This window comes from Pteropus medius, unplaced genomic scaffold (genome assembly GCF_902729225.1).
Source record: "Pteropus medius unplaced genomic scaffold, Ma_sr-lr_union100, whole genome shotgun sequence".
Lineage (NCBI taxonomy): Eukaryota > Metazoa > Chordata > Mammalia > Chiroptera > Pteropodidae > Pteropus > Pteropus medius.
In genome coordinates this window covers 9,168,863-9,174,865 of record NW_024352783.1, presented here as the reverse complement: position 1 = coordinate 9,174,865, position 6,003 = coordinate 9,168,863, and positions in this window count along the sequence as shown.

Below are 6,003 nucleotides of genomic sequence, written 5' to 3'. Positions count from 1 at the left end.
CAACCACAGTATGGCAAATGAACTTGCATTCCATTAGCTCGTATGTTTCTTATGGCCGCAGTAACAAATTACCACAAACTTGGTGGCTTAAAACAGAAATTAGCTTTCTCACAGTTTCAGAGGTCATAAATCCAAAATTGCTATCACTGGGCTGAAATCATGGTGTTGGCAGGGCCATGCTTCTTCCAGAGGCTCTAGTCCTTGCCTCTAACAGCTTCTGGTGGCTGTTGACATTTCTGGATTTGTGGCCACATGGCCTTCTGTGTGTACCAAATCTCCCTCTGCCTTGCTCTCATTAGGACACTTTTGTGATTGGATTTAGGACCGAGCTGGATAATCAAAAATAATCTCCCTATGTAAAGATCTTTAATTATCTGCAAGGTAAAAAAAATGTACAAATGGTTGTGTGTAGTGCCAGATGGGTGCTAGAGTAATTAGGGGGATCACTTCATGGATTGTATAAATGTCTTAACTCTTTTAAACTTAAAAAAAAATTTATAAGTTTCACAGATTAGGAACCAGTTTATTGTTATTAACTCTGATACATGACCTATTGATTTCTCATCATTGAACAAATTGTTTGTTGGATTGAAATTTCTCAGCCTCAGCACTACTTTTAAATTTAATCTGCATCATTTTATTTTCTCCATCTATTTCTTAAATCTAGACCTGTGCTGTTCAATACAGAAACCACTAGACAATTTGGCTGTTGAGCACTCGAAATGTGGCTACTTTTGAGATGTGCTTTAAGTGTAAAATACACACCAGAATTTGAAGAGTTAGTATGAAAAAAAGAATGTAAAATATTAGTTACTTTATATTAAATACATGTTAAAATAATATTTTGCACATACTGGGTTAAATAAAATATGCATTTTAATTAATTTCACCTGCTTCCTATTTATTGTTTTAAATCTGACTACTCAAGAATTAAAATTAAATGTGGCTTGTATTATATTTCTATTGGATGGCACTGGTCTAGAAAAATCAACAAAAAATCAAGCCCGATTTGTGGTATATGCTAATTTTCATGGTATAAACATTCCCATCATGGCTGATTTCAAGCTAGTAGTAATGCAATGTAACGAGTGGTGAAGAGATGTGCAGAAGCATGCTATTATACAGTGTTTCCATCATACAGCTATAATAGATGTAATTAAAGAGCACAGACAGTAGTAAAATATAGTAACAGGAAGTGCTTAGTTTTGAATATTACCTTTATTTTTAATATAATTTAAATTTAATTTTTAATAATGGCTGTGTTTTAAAAACAGACTTGTAAAAATTCTTAAAATTTGAGTTGGTTCTTGTGAGTGGCTTTCCATGAAGAGCAGAGAAGGACGTGATCAGACTTAGAATCCTTCGGGCTGCTGTGTCAAGGACAGCCAACATCAATAAGGGAGCCACTGCACTGACTAGAGATTAAGGGGCTCCAAACAGGGGGGCTGGGGCCCCAGGTTGGGTGGGGTTGGAGCCATTATTGGGCATTGTGGGCTGGGGTTCTCCAGTTAGGTTTCAGGGCGCTCATTGTTGCAGTTCTCCCCTCTGCCCACAGTGGGGCAGCAGAGTCTGAGCAACGGTACTTCAGAGTGGGGGCAGAGGACAGCTGTCCTTTGGTTTGGATGGGGAACTGAAGCCCAGAGGCAAGAATTTAGGTTCCCCACTGCTTCTGCCCTGCTCAGCCAGGGCCCCCAGGGTTAGCAGAGGGGCCACAGCTCACCAGGGCTTTATACTCTTAAGCCTTTGCACATGCCAGTGCCCTCTGCCTCTGTGCTCTCCAGACCCTGGCTTTCTTCAGCACAGCTCAAAGTGTATGGAGTGGTCCCAGTGCTTCCACTCCAAGCTGGGAAACTATGACCTAACTCCCACCCTCTCCTGGACTCTCATAGTGAGTGAAGCCCTTTACAAATTGTTTCATTAAATTGTTGCCACAACTTCTAATACCTCATTTTGAGGCCTGGGTTCAAATCCTAACTGCCACATACTAGCTGTGTGACTTTAAACAAATTACTTAATTTCTTGACCTCAGTTTCTTCCTTTGTTAAATGGGCATAGGATTAAAGGAATGATTATGGTGCCTGGCTCAGACTAAGTGCTCAGTGCTGTTAAGTGGTAGCAATTCATATTCACCTCCATTTTGCAGATGAGTAAACAGAGGACCAGAAAGATGAAGTGGCAGAGGCAGGATTAGAATTTGGGACCACAGAGGAATGAACAGAACCCCACTTCCAATAGGCCTGTGATAATGCCCACCTGCTCAGCCCCCGGATCCTCAAACCTGACACTCCCTGCTAGAGGCAGGTACACCTGAATCCCCAGGTCCTGTGGCCTAGCATGAACGGAGGAAAGCATAACACAGGATCCCAGCTCAGGGTGTCAGGAGTGTGCAGGTGGGACTCCTGCACTCAGAGAAGAAGCACTAGGCTGGAGGTCCAGAGACCCATGTATTATCCCCCATGTGACCTTGGGCAGGTCGCTTCTGAGCCTCAGTCTCCTCCTTTATAAAATGAGGACAAGCTGGGTCTGCCCAATACTCCACTCCCCTTAGGCTTTTCTTTTGCTGAGGCTCAGCACACTGTCCACCCTGTCAAATGAGGGGCCCAGATCCACTGCCATCTCCCCTCTCTGGGCCCTAAAGGGCACCCTTAGAGCCAGCTTCATTTAGCACACCACACAGGATGAGGGACTCACCCCTTCCCCCTGGCTCAGGCTCCCCAGTGGTCTCCCAGTCAGTCTCTAACCCCACTTGCTTTCTCTCTTATCTTCCATGCCTTTCCTGCCTCTGCCCCACCTTTAGTCAGATTCCACTCCAGGAATCCTCTGGTCTACCAGGCCCCTGGAAGAACCTCCAGGAAGAAGATGCTTATGTGGTTTGGGTACCAGAGGAGGGTTATGGCCTCAGCAGGGATCTGGGCAAGCTCTTAGAAGGCAGGGCCCACCTCCTTCAGCTAGGCTCTCCTGGTTTTCCTTCCACTCCCTTGCTGCCCCTACTCTGCCTCCATTTGGGGCTTTCCCCCTTATCACCCCTTCTCCCTTCCTTCCCTCCACAGGTGACCTTGGGCAAGTCACTTCCTTATCCTTAGTCTCCATTTACTGTCTGTAAAGCAAAAGCATCCCTGTATCTACCTCCACCATTGTTGCAAGGATTCAAAGAGAGCAGGCACAGATACATTGATTGGGGATACCCTCAATGCTTGTCAGCCTGGCTCAGGGACACCCCTACTCACCCACCTATCCTCACATATGCCATCAACCACCACTTCCTATGGACTTGACGCCTACTAAACGGTGTGGATTACTTGTAGTTTTTTTTAAATGAAATATTTCAAATACACTGAAAAATTAAAAAACGGAGGGGCCACATAAGCACCCACCACCCACCACCCACATACGTTAACATTTTGTCGTTTTGCTTCGAATCTTTCTAAAAAATTAATTTATATATATGTTTTTCAAACTGTTGAGTACCTACTGTGTGCCAGGCACTGTTCTAGGCACTGGGGACACAGCAATGAACAGCTTTAAAAACCTAGCCCTCAGAGAGCTCATTTCTCAAGCTGGGAAGACAAACAGTATACACAAAGAGAAGTCAAATAGGTAGTGGGTGAGAAGAGGTAGTCAGAGAGAACCAAGCAGGGGAGGGCATCCAGAATGGGGGAAATGGAGAAGTCAGGGAGGCTTCCTGGAACAAGTGTTGTTTAAGGCAAGACCAAAAGGATGTAAGGGATTTGGCTAAGTGAAAATCTAGGGGCAAAGCATTCCAGGCAAGGAAACAGCAAGTGCAAAGGTCCTGAGGTAGAAGCTTGTCTGCTACATGTGAAGAACGATGACACAGCATGTTCTGGAGAAAGAGTCCTAAAAATAACTGGCCTCACTAGGTACAGACCCTGCAGGGCCCTGTGCTCAACTCCTATTTTGAATCATCTCATTTAGTCCTTACTACATTTTACAAATGAGGCAACTGAAGCCCAATGTGGACAATTGGCTTAACTGAGGTCGCCCGGCTAGCAAGGGGATATCTTGGGATTTGAAGCCAAACCTGGGCTCTACCTCACAGCTAGGGTAGGGCCCTAGGGTGGCCTAGGAGGAGGAGGGTAGTGGAAGAGGCCACCCCACCCAAGAAAGCAGTAGCTCCTCCCAGGCCTGAGGTTGACCCAAGTCTGAAGAAGGAACTAGCTTTCCTTCCAGTGCTACTCACTCAAGCATCCTCCTGTCTCCTACATCTGCCAAGATAGGTGTGGGGGCACCTGAGATCACTGAAGACCCTGTGTTCTCACCCTTGCTTGGGCTCCCCTGAGTGTCAGTTTCCTGCTTCAAGTAATGAGCAGACTTGGCCTGGGGCCTGGCCCTGCTGCCTTGGGCTACCATGGGGAGAGACAGACCCTCCAGCCTGGGAGATGGTCCCCTCCCAGATGCCATTCCTTTACTCTGGCCGGCTGTATGGACAGGCTGGGCCTATCCGCCCGGGTCTCAGTTTACTCATTTGTACCTCAGTGTACCTATTTAACCCCCTTCAATCTGACTGGATTGGGGCAAGCTGGGCCTCAGAGTCACCTGGAAAAGGCCTGGTTTAAAATCTAGTTTCTGGGGCCCCATCCACAAGCATTTACATTTGATGGACCTAGAATCTGTATTGTTAACAAGTGTTGAGGGTAGTTCTGACCATTTGGGAACACCGACTTGCCAGGAGACCCTTCTCTAATCCCCAGCCCTTTCTACCTGTTATAGCTCAGCTTGAACAGTGCCCCCTCCCTCCAGGCCACCTGCTTTGGGGCCAAATGCCTCTGCTGGGCTCCCACAGCCCCAAAAGATTCCCCTAACACAGCAAACTCCTGGTGGTTGTGGTCTCCACTTAGCTCTGTCTCACTCCCTAGATTGTGAGCTGGGGGTGGGGATGGGATGGGGATGGCATGGTTGCTTACTGCCTAATGACTAAGCCCCATTTCAAAGAATGGAGACTGAGGAAGTGTAGGGACTGGCCCAGGGTGATAAAGAAAAACTCAAATGGCAATTAGTAAGAACTTTAGTAATAGCTAACACTCACATAGTTCTTCGTGTCTGCCTGGCACATTCTCAGGGCTTTAGACGTACTAATTCATTTCATTTTCACAATCCTTTCAGGTAGGTTCTAGTATTATCCACATTTTTACAGATGAGGAAACTGAGGTATGGAGAGCTTAAGTAACTTGTTCCAGGCTGCACAGCTTTTAAATAGTGAAGTTGGGATATGAATTAGCAAATTCTTAACACTTCCCTGTGTGAAGCCCTCATTTTGTGGAAGAAGCAACTGGAACTAAGGCCCTGTCATTCAGCCAGTGGATGGCAGGACAGGTACCAGAACCCAGGCCTCAGAGCTGCCTGTACTGAGCGTGAGATGAGCAGTGGTTTGAGGGGTCTGACCCATCTCAGTCCAGCCAGCTCTGCACACAACCCAGGTCAAAGTCCCTCTTGCCTTTGCCCATCTGTCTTAGCTTCCTCATCTGTAAAACTGGGATGATACTGTTGCCTCCTTCACAGAACTGTTGAGAGTATTACATCAGTTGAAACCAGGAAACAGTTTTGAATAGTGCCTGCCACACATTGGGCCTTAAAGCTTTGTTGTTCTTAACATTTTTCCCATTCTCACCATCTTCCTTCCCCATCCAGCCCTCTTCCAGATTCAGCTCCAACTTCAGGGAAGGGGATGAGCAGTGCTGACCTGGGTGGAGAGGGGCAGCCAGGCCTCTTTTGTTTGACAGCTGCCTCTGGGGGTCAGAAGTCAGGACTACCACCCTTGATACCGCTGGTGGGACTGGGGCCTGGTCCACCTGCCTCACCTAAGTTTCTGGGACCTTGGACCTGCCCAGTCCTGAGCCTAGGACAGCCTATCCTCACCCTGGAAGGAAAGGTTCAGCCTAGAGGCCATTGTCCAGATGAGAAAAAGAGGCCTGAGAGGTGGGTAGGCACAAGTCAATTGACTCCAAGAGAATGGAGGCAGGGTACAGCTTTGTTCATACACTGTTT